Raw genomic sequence first — 10,056 nt, 5'->3', positions numbered from 1 at the left:
AAAATATCCTATGAATCTAAATATTACAGAAAGGAGGAAGAGAATAAGAAAACGGTTTGCCTACAGCACCCGAAAAATGCTTGGAAACGAAGATGGGGGCAAGGTGTAAACGTTCACGACACTTCACAAGAAAACTATGCAATGAATGAAAGAAAACAAAAAAGAGAAAAGCAAAAGGTTTTGCCTACAGCACCCGGTGTTCCCAGGCGGTCACCCATCCAAGTACTAACCGGGCCCGACGTTGTTTAACTTCGGTGATCAGACGAGAACCGGTGTGTTCAACGTGGTATGGCCGTAGGCGAGGATAGCAGCATTACAAAGCTTTATAAATAGCCGCACACTCACTGACGGAGACTAAATATACTGTAATCATAAAATAAACGACACGCCCAACCTGCAGTGCAAAATAATTTAAGTTCCCCCCACACTCTCTCTCTATTCTCTCTCTCTCTCAAACACACACACACACACACACAAATATACACCTGGTAGTGGCTGGTAGCGTATTTAGATTATTCTGGTGTGCCTTTCGCTCAATGAAAGTCCACGTGTTCTCCATCGATGGTGGTCAAATCTGGCAACATTTTGAAAATATTGATCAAAATTGTCCAATATATTTTATCTACTTTTATTGCTTTAAATAGACCAAGAAATAGATGGCACTATCAGAAATTCACGTGAAATGAAAAAAAAAAACCACACACACACACCCTCCCCCCCCCCCTTACAACTTTTTTTTTTCTATTTACCGCCCACTGAGAAACTCTGTTAATCCTATATGAGACTAAATATTACAGAAAGGAGGAAGATAATAAGAAAAGGGTTTGCCTACAGCACCCGAAAAATGCTTGGAAATGAAGATGGGGGTAAGGTGTAAATGTTCACAACACTTCACAAGAAAACTATGCAATGAATGAAAAAAAAAAAAAAAAAAAAAAAAGCAAAAGGTTTGCCTACAGCACCCGGTGTTCCCAGGCGGTCACCCATCCAAGTACTAACCGGGCCCGACGTTGCTTAACTTCGGTGATCGGACGAGAACCGGTGTGTTCAACGTGGTATGCGGTAGGCGAGGAAAGCAGCATTGCAAAGCTTTATAAACAGCCCACGCTCACTGACAGAGACTATAGCAGCGAAGGATCAAAATTTACAAGTATACAGGAGACAACCCCAACAGCTTAAGATGCTGATCAAGGTTAGGTGAGCCAGTACGACCAACGTAGTCGACAGCAACTTCGCCAGACACCTGCTCTACCCCCCCGACCAACACGTACGATGACGTAAGATCAATGGAGACAGCAACCGGCGCACTTTGTCACGAACTCGCTATATCCGTTCATAGTTTTTTGGTTTTTTTTTGCAAAGCTAGCGAGGGACTCACTCACTCGTGTTGTTTCCCTTGTGTCGCTCGGAGAAGACAGCTGCAGTTTTAACCCCTGAACGTTGCTCCGCTATTTCATTGTGACAACGTAGCTGCAGAAATACGCTAACTCTTTGAAGATAGTATTTGCAGTCAGAATATCATGCAATTTCTTAAAAGCATGGCGACTTTCTACATTGAAAGCTTCTTAAATGGCATGCTAGTTTGCCAAACCCGAATGTGACGGAAAGCCAGACGATGCTGTCATGAATGTCTGGCACATTCTGGTTATCGCTTCTCGGCCTTTTGGCTAAGATCAAAGTGTAGTATCTGTTCTTATCAGCTTAATATCTGATACGTCCTCCATTGGGGGACTTCGATATTAAACTGATTTTTGAAACATGACGGAGTGTTAGGGGCTTGCTCCACCTCTGTCACGGGTCGGCCTGGTATTGCAGTACCTCCAGGATCGGCCCACTCTCCTCCTGGAGAGTATTCATAATCAATGTCAAACTAGGAACCTCTTTGGTGAACGATGCAGGGTGACGACTGCTAACTAGCCTGTCACCAGCCATACAGTCAGGCTTGACTTCCACAGAGAAAAAGTTCATTTTCTTGATGATCAACTTCGGCACTATATACACTGTAACAACAGGAACTGGCAACTGATATTCCGTAAATCTATACATCTGGAAAGTTCTTCCACACTTACAAATTCTCTTCAATCACAAACAAAACACAGCTCTAGTCTCCACTTCGGGACAGACGTTATACTACTCTAAATGACGCTGTCTGTGGGCACGAGCGACCTCAACTTTCCTGGGCCACACACATGCTCCAATCAAATACCAATAAAACGGAACAACTCACAACAAAAACAAAGCATAAACTCTTCAAATATTTCATGGCATCTGCCAGGCCATTAGTACGTGACATTAGCCAGGCCCAAACACTCAACGGCGCCGCAGACTGCGCCTATAACCACAACATTACGCATTAATTATCCATATATTATAAAGAAAAAGAAAAGGAAAAAGTCAGCATACAATCATCCTCAGATGCACAAAAATACGAATACTACACCTTTCTAGGAAAACGTACCCTCCACTCCTCCTCTGCACGTAGTGTGTCGGCACAAAATAAATAAATAAATAAATAAGTAAATAAATAATAAAAACTCTGTTAGACATTCATCAGGTGGGCTCAGCCACCATCGATGATCACACGAGTTGTTAGCCTATGATGACGTATAAAGAATATATCGTGTAAAAAAAATGTTTGGAGAGAAGCACAATAGAGGCTGAACAGTGGTATGGTCATTTTAAGACAGTACTTGAAGCTAGCGAGATAGAGAACCCATCCATTCCAAACACACTACAAGAAGATGCGAACTTGGATTAACCTGTAACTAAAATTGAGGTAGTACAAGCCTAAAAGTCATATATTTAATACTAATAAAAAAAAACCAACCCACACACACACACACACACACACACACACACACACACACACACACACACACACACAAAACCAAAAAGCAAACCAAAAAACTAAAAAATGGTTTATGACAATAATTATGCTTACATACAGATCGTAATGGAGGCCCGCGATAGGAGATTCTTGTGGTACGGTATGCAGCCTACACTTACGGCTCTCGGCCCTCGCATAGGACCAAACAGCAGGGCACCGCGTACTGCTGCTAAGGCCGCCTCTGAAAAATATACAGAAAACTATGAATAGATGAAATCAGTAGAAATCAACGGAAGAAAAGCAAAAAGTTTGCCTACAGCACCCGGTGTTCCCAGGCGGTCACCCATCCAAGTACTAACCGGGCCCGACGTTGCTTAACTTCGGTGATCGGACGAGAACCGGTGTGTTCAACGTGGTATGGCCGTAGGCGAGGATAGCAGCATTACAAAGCTTTATAAAACAGCCGCACACTCACTGACACAGACTACATATAATCATAAATTAAACGACACGTCCAACCTACAGTGCAAAATAATTTAAGTTTCCCCCACTCTCTCTCTCACACACAAATATACACCTGGTAGTGGCTGGTAGCGTATTTAGATTATTCTGGTGTGCCTTTTGCTCAATGAAAGTCCACGTGTTCTCCATCGATGCGGGTCAAATCTGGCAACATTTTGGAAATATTGATCGAAATTGTCCAATATATTTGGTCTACTTTTATTGCTTTAAATAGACCAAGAAATAGATAGCACTATCACAAATTCACTTGAAATGAAAAAAAAGCACCCCTCCCCCTTACAACTTTTTTTTTCTTTACCGCCCACCTAAGAGTTGAGAAACTCTGTTAGTCCTATTTGGGACTAAATATTACAGAAAGGAGGAAGATAATAAGAAAACGGTTTGCCTACAGCACCCGAAAAATGCTTGGAAATGAAGATGGGGGTAAGGTGTAAAAGTTCACGACACTTCACAAGAAAACTATGCAATGATTGGGAAAAAAAAAAAAAAAAAAAAAGGTAAAAAGGTTTGCCTACAGCACCCGGTGTTCCCAGGCGGTCACCCATCCAAGTACTAACCGGGCCCGACGTTGCTTAACTACGGTGATCGGACGAGAACCGGTGTGTTCAACGTGGTATGGCCGTAGGCGAGGATAGCAGCATTACAAAGCTTTATAAAACAGCCCACGCTCACTGACAGAGACTATAGCAGCGAAGGATCAAAATTTACAAGTATACAGGAGACAACCCCAACAGCTTAAGATGCTGATCAAGGTTAGGTAAGCCAGTACGACCAACGTAGTCGACAACAACTTCGCCAGACACCTGCTCTACTCCCCGACCAACACGTACGATGACGTAAATCAATGGAGACAGCAACCGGCGCACTTTATCACGAACTAATACTATCGCTATATCCGTTCATAGTTTTTTTTTTTGCAAAGCTAGCGAGGGACTCACTCACTCGTGTTGTTTCCCTTGTGTCGCTCGGAGAAGACAGCTGCAGTTTTAACCCCTGAACGTTGCTCCGCTATTTCATAGTGACAATGTAGCTGCAGAAATACGCTAAATCTTTGAAGATAGTATTTGCAGTCAGAATATCATGCAATTTCTTAAAAGCATGGCGACTTTCTACATTGAAAGCTTCTTAAATGACATGCTAGTTTGCCAAACCCGAATGTGACGGAAAGCCAGACGATGCTGTCATGAATGTCTGGCACATTCTGGTTATCGCTTCTCGGCCTTTTGGCTAAGATCAAAGTGTAGTATCTGTCCCGTAAGTTTTGCAATATCGTGGCCTTTTAAGGCCGGATACTCCGAGCGGCAACTGCAGCGGCGACTCCACGACACAGCAAGAGGAGTCAGCTACACAGCAGCGACCCAGAGAAGGCTCAACGGCTCAGCACCGACATCTTCCAGACATGCCTTCCCTGTACTCGGAGATCGTCACCGGCGGCAAGGACACCCCCTCAGTAGCAAGACCACCAGGCGGTTTCATCCCTCTCTCGGAGGTGGGAGAAGTCTCCCTCACCCTCATCGACGAAGACTGCGATGATCTCCTAAGAAGATCAACGATCCAGCTGCATCTGTCAGGCCGACACGCCCTCCTCACTAGAAGGGAGGCCATCGTCGCCGTCTTGATAGCGTCCGGAGTACCAAAGGCCGAGATAATCGGCTTGTGGAAGGGTGAAAACCCTCGCCTAGTCAATGTCACCTTTACAAGACCAGAGTTCGTACCGACAGTCCTTGAGGCCAGCCCCATGACACTTCCACAAGGCGTCACGGCACATGTTGAACACGCGGACTGCGCAGTGGTGGAGATAAGGATCCATTGGGTCCCACTATATATCCAGAACTCTCTCATCACTAGGAGCTTCGAACAAATAGGGAGAGTGAAGGAAATTCAGACAGAACGAGAGGACGACGGCAGCGACAAAGGTACAAGATACCTGAAGCTTGAGATACAGAGAAAGAACATGGGGAAAATCCCCACCACATTCACTGTACCAGAACTTTCTCTCAAAATGTTAGTGACAGTTAAAGGCAGAGCGTCAACCTGTCTGGTTTGCGGACGGCCGGGACACACCAGGCGAGACTGCCCCGACGTCAGAAAACAATACAGACCGGCGACCGGACCCACTGGCCACAGCAAAACCACCCCCAGGCGAGACGACAAAGAGCCAAGCACAGCGCCGACACTCACGGTCCTCGGCAGGGTTAAGGCAAAGCCTGCCCCGAGGACGCAGAGCCCAGTGGACCAGCCGTGGGAGTCTACGCCGGGCCTCCGACCCCGCCGGCCAAGCAGGGCAGCACCCCCACCTCCCCCTCCACCCTTGACCCCAAGCAAGACAAGCTACAGCCAGGAGAGCCCCACCGCACGCCCCCAAGAAGCGCCATCAACGCAGCTCCCGAGGGGCTCTGTGCCTAAAAGGACTTACATCGACAACGTAACGACAGACACAGAACCCAGCAAACGCAGCAAGGAGACGCGCCACCGCCCGGATGACGACGCCTTTTTGACCGACGACGACGACACTATGTGGCAATAACATGTGTTACCTGTGCCGAAAGTGCCCCTCTTTCAGCACGAAAACAACGATGGAGATTTCATAGGATGACCTGCGCACCTGAGTGTTCCTCACCTTGGATAATGCCGCCAACGCACCTGTGGACAATAACTCTTTTTGGCCTAGACGCCAACAACGACCCCTGCCTTCGATGACTGACGCTACAACCTGTGTGTTCCTCACCTTGGATAATGCCGCCAACGCACCTGTGGACAATAACTCTTTTTGGCCTAGACGCCAACTACGACCCCTGCCTTCGATGACTGATGCTACAACCTCCAACCTCGCAGTGAGTACCCTCCACACCCATTACCAGAACACCACGCACCTCGGAGCGACCTGATGGGAACGACAGCAGCAACAGTGCGAGAGGAGGAAATCCTCCCCTCCACACCCCACGCACCTCGAAAAAAGAAATAGTTGAAAGCAACGAATGAACAATGACTTTTCGTAACTCAGATTTCGAATAAGTGAAAAGAACTCTTGTTTTTAACACTTTTACATTCTTGTTAATACTTTGTTTACCCTTGTTTTTAATGTTTGAATAAACAAACATGGAAAAAAAAAAAAAATCTGTTCTTATCAGCTTAATATCTGATACGTCCTCCATTGGGGGACTTCGATATTAAACTGATTTTTGAAACATGACGGAGTGTTAGGGGCTTGCTCCACCTCTGTCACGGGTCGGCCTGGTATTGCAGTACCTCCAGGATCGGCCCACTCTCCTCCTGGAGAGTATTCATAATCAATGTCAAACTAGGAACCTCTTTGGTGAACGATGCAGGGTGACGACTGCTAACTAGCCTGTCACCACCCATACAGTCAGGCTTGACTTCCTTCCACGGAGAAAAAGTTCATTTTCTTGATGATCAACTTCGGCACTATATATACACTGTAACAACAGGAACTGGCAACTGATATTCCGTAAATCTATACATCTGCAATGTTCTTCCACACTCTTACAAATTCTCTTCAATCACAAACAAAACACAGCTCTAGTCTCCACTTCGGGACAGACGTTATACTACTCTAAATGACGCTGTCTGTGGGCACGAGCGACCTCAACTTTCCTGGGCCACACACATGCTCCAATCAAATACCAATAAAAACGGAACAACTCACAACAAAACAAAGCATAAACTCTTCAAATATTTCATGGCATCTGCCAGGCCCATTAGTACGTGACATTAGCCAGGCCCAAACACTCAACGGCGCAGCAGACTGCGCCTATAACCACAAACATTACGCATTAATTATCCATATATTATAAAGAAAAAGAAAAGGAAAAAGTCAGCATACAATCATCCACAGATGCACAAAAATACGAATACTACACCTTTCTAGGAAAACGTACCCTCCACTCCTCCTCTGCACGTAGTGTGTCGGCACAAAATAAATAAATAAATAAATAAGTAAATAAATAAATAATAAAAACTCTGTTAGACATTCATCAGGTGGGCTCAGCCACCATCGATGATCACACGAGTTGTTAGCCTATGATGACGTATAAAGAATATATCGTGTAAAAAAAAATGTTTGGAGAGAAGCACAATAGAGGCTGAACAGTGGTATGGTCATTTTAAGACAGTACTTGAAGCTAGCGAGATAGAGAACCCATCCATTCCAAACACACTACAAGAAGATGCGAACTTGGATTAACCTGTAACTAAAATTGAGGTAGTACAAGCCTAAAAGTCATATATTTAATACTAATAAAAAAAACCCAACCCACACACACACACACACACAAAACCAAAAAGCAAACCAAAAAACTAAAAAATGGTTTATGACAATAATTATGCTTACATACAGATGGTAATGAGGCCCGCGATAGGAGATTCTTGTGGTACGGTATGCATCCTACACTTAAGGCTCTCCCTCGCATAGGACCAAACAGCAGGGCACCGCGTACTGCTGCTAAGGCCGCCTCTGAAAATATACAGAAAACTATGAATAGATGAAATCAGTAGAAATCAACGGAAGAAAAGCAAAAAGTTTGCCTACAGCACCCGGTGTTCCCAGGCGGTCACCCATCCAAGTACTAACCGGGCCCGACGTTGCTTAACTTCGGTGATCGGACGAGAACCGGTGTGTTCAACGTGGTATGGCCGTAGGCGAGGATAGCAGCATTACAAAGCTTTATAAAACAGCCGCACACTCACTGACACAGACTACATATAATCATAAATTAAACGACACGTCCAACCTACAGTGCAAAATAATTTAAGTTTCCCCCACTCTCTCTCTCACACACAAATATACACCTGGTAGTGGCTGGTAGCGTATTTAGATTATTCTGGTGTGCCTTTTGATCAATGAAAGTCCACGTGTTCTCCATCGATGTGGGTCAAATCTGGCAACATTTTGGAAATATTGATCGAAATTGTCCAATATATTTGGTCTACTTTTATTGCTTTAAATAGACCAAGAAATAGATAGCACTATCACAAATTCACTTGAAATGAAAAAAAAAGCACCCCCTCCCCCCTTACAACTTTTTTTTTTCTTTACCGCCCACCTAAGAGTTGAGAAACTCTGTTAGTCCTATATGGGACTAAATATTACAGAAAGGAGGAAGATAATAAGAAAACGGTTTGCCTACAGCACCCGAAAAATGCTTGGAAATGAAGATGGGGGCAAGGTGTAAAAGTTCACGACACTTCACAAGAAAACTATGTAGTGTATGAAAAAAAAAAAAAAAAAAAAAGCAGCAAAAGGATTGTCTACAGCACCCGGTGTTCCCAGGCGGTCACCCATCCAAGTACTAACCGGGCCCGACGTTGCTTAACTTCGGTGATCGGACGAGAACCGGTGTGTTCAACGTGGTATGGCCGTAGGCGAGGAAAGCAGCATTGCAAAGCTTTATAAAACAGCCCACGCTCACTGACAGAGACTATAGCAGCGAAGGATCAAAATTTACAAGTATACAGGAGACAACCCCAACAGCTTAAGATGCTGATCAAGGTTAGGTGAGCCAGTACGACCAACGTAGTCGACAACAACTTCGCCAGACACCTGCTCTACTCCCCGACCAACACGTACGATGACGTAAGATCAATGGAGACAGCAACCGGCGCACTTTTTGTCACGAACTAATACTATCGCTATATCCGTTCATAGTTTTTTTTTTTTTGCAAAGCTAGCGAGGGACTCACTCACTCGTGTTGTTTCCCTTGTGTCGCTCGGAGAAGACAGCTGCAGTTTTAACCCCTGAACGTTGCTCCGCTATTTCATTGTGACAACGTAGCTGCAGAAATACGGTAAATCTTTGAAGATAGTATTTGCAGTCAGAATATCATGCAATTTCTTAAAAGCATGGCGACTTTCTACATTGAAAGCTACTTAAATGGCATGCTAGTTTGCCAAACCCGAATGTGACGGAAAGCCAGACGATGCTGTCTTGAAAGTCTGGCACGTTCTGGTTATCGCTTCTCGGCCTTTTGGCTAAGATCAAAGTGTAGTATCTGTTCTTATCAGCTTAATATCTGATACGTCCTCCATTGGGGGACTTCGATATTAAACTGATTTTTGAAACATGACGGAGTGTTAGGGGCTTGCTCCACCTCTGTCACGGGTCGGCCTGGTATTGCAGTACCTCCAGGATCGGCCCACTCTCCTCCTGGAGAGTATTCATAATCAATGTCAAACTAGGAACCTCTTTGGTGAACGATGCAGGGTGACGACTGCTAACTAGCCTGTCACCACCCATACAGTCAGGCTTGACTTCCTTCCACGGAGAAAAAGTTCATTTTCTTGATGATCAACTTCGGCACTATATATACACTGTAACAACAGGAACTGGCAACTGATATTCCGTAAATCTATACATCTGCAATGTTCTTCCACACTCTTACAAATTCTCTTCAATCACAAACAAAACACAGCTCTAGTCTCCACTTCGGGACAGACGTTATACTACTCTAAATGACGCTGTCTGTGGGCACGAGCGACCTCAACTTTCCTGGGCCACACACATGCTCCAATCAAATACCAATAAAAACGGAACAACTCACAACAAAACAAAGCATAAACTCTTCAAATATTTCATGGCATCTGCCAGGCCCATTAGTACGTGACATTAGCCAGGCCCAAACACTCAACGGCGCAGCAGACTGCGCCTATAACCACAAACATTACGCATTAATTATCCATATATTATAAA

At 44.7% G+C, this 10,056-nt stretch overlaps 1 long non-coding RNA gene, 9 other non-coding genes and 1 pseudogene across 10 annotated transcripts; 4 read left to right on the top strand and 7 right to left on the bottom strand.

The window, feature by feature from the left end:
* Positions 1–181: 181 nt before the first annotated feature.
* Positions 182–300, bottom strand: LOC112563400. The gene has a single exon (XR_003099034.1). It is a non-coding gene; the product is annotated as a 5S ribosomal RNA (ribosomal RNA).
* Positions 301–950: 650 nt separating this feature from the next.
* On the bottom strand, positions 951–1,068 carry LOC112563404. The gene has a single exon (XR_003099038.1). It is a non-coding gene; the product is annotated as a 5S ribosomal RNA (ribosomal RNA).
* Positions 1,069–1,647: 579 nt separating this feature from the next.
* On the top strand, positions 1,648–1,840 carry LOC112563411. Its single transcript, XR_003099044.1, has one exon. It is a non-coding gene; the product is annotated as a U2 spliceosomal RNA (small nuclear RNA).
* A 1,010-nt stretch (positions 1,841–2,850) lies between these two features.
* LOC112562960 lies at positions 2,851–4,570 on the bottom strand. Its single transcript, XR_003098947.1, has 3 exons — positions 4,292–4,570; positions 3,405–3,493; positions 2,851–3,068 (listed from the first exon to the last, which is right to left on the bottom strand). It is a non-coding gene; the product is annotated as an uncharacterized LOC112562960 (long non-coding RNA).
* On the bottom strand, positions 3,138–3,256 carry LOC112563424. Its single transcript, XR_003099050.1, has one exon. It is a non-coding gene; the product is annotated as a 5S ribosomal RNA (ribosomal RNA).
* Positions 3,858–3,976, bottom strand: LOC112563435. Its single transcript, XR_003099055.1, has one exon. It is a non-coding gene; the product is annotated as a 5S ribosomal RNA (ribosomal RNA).
* LOC112563431 lies at positions 4,557–4,672 on the top strand (annotated as a pseudogene).
* A 1,748-nt stretch (positions 4,673–6,420) lies between these two features.
* On the top strand, positions 6,421–6,620 carry LOC112563414. Its single transcript, XR_003099047.1, has one exon. It is a non-coding gene; the product is annotated as a U2 spliceosomal RNA (small nuclear RNA).
* A 1,271-nt stretch (positions 6,621–7,891) lies between these two features.
* On the bottom strand, positions 7,892–8,010 carry LOC112563413. Its single transcript, XR_003099046.1, has one exon. It is a non-coding gene; the product is annotated as a 5S ribosomal RNA (ribosomal RNA).
* A 604-nt stretch (positions 8,011–8,614) lies between these two features.
* LOC112563402 lies at positions 8,615–8,733 on the bottom strand. Its single transcript, XR_003099036.1, has one exon. It is a non-coding gene; the product is annotated as a 5S ribosomal RNA (ribosomal RNA).
* Positions 8,734–9,318: 585 nt separating this feature from the next.
* On the top strand, positions 9,319–9,511 carry LOC112563410. Its single transcript, XR_003099043.1, has one exon. It is a non-coding gene; the product is annotated as a U2 spliceosomal RNA (small nuclear RNA).
* The last annotated feature ends 545 nt before the right edge of the window (positions 9,512–10,056 follow it).

Source organism: Pomacea canaliculata, linkage group LG4, assembly GCF_003073045.1.
Source record: "Pomacea canaliculata isolate SZHN2017 linkage group LG4, ASM307304v1, whole genome shotgun sequence".
Classification (NCBI taxonomy): Eukaryota; Metazoa; Mollusca; class Gastropoda; order Architaenioglossa; family Ampullariidae; genus Pomacea; species Pomacea canaliculata.
The sequence above is the reverse complement of the archived record's forward strand: the minus strand, read 5'-3'. Positions and strand labels throughout refer to the sequence as shown.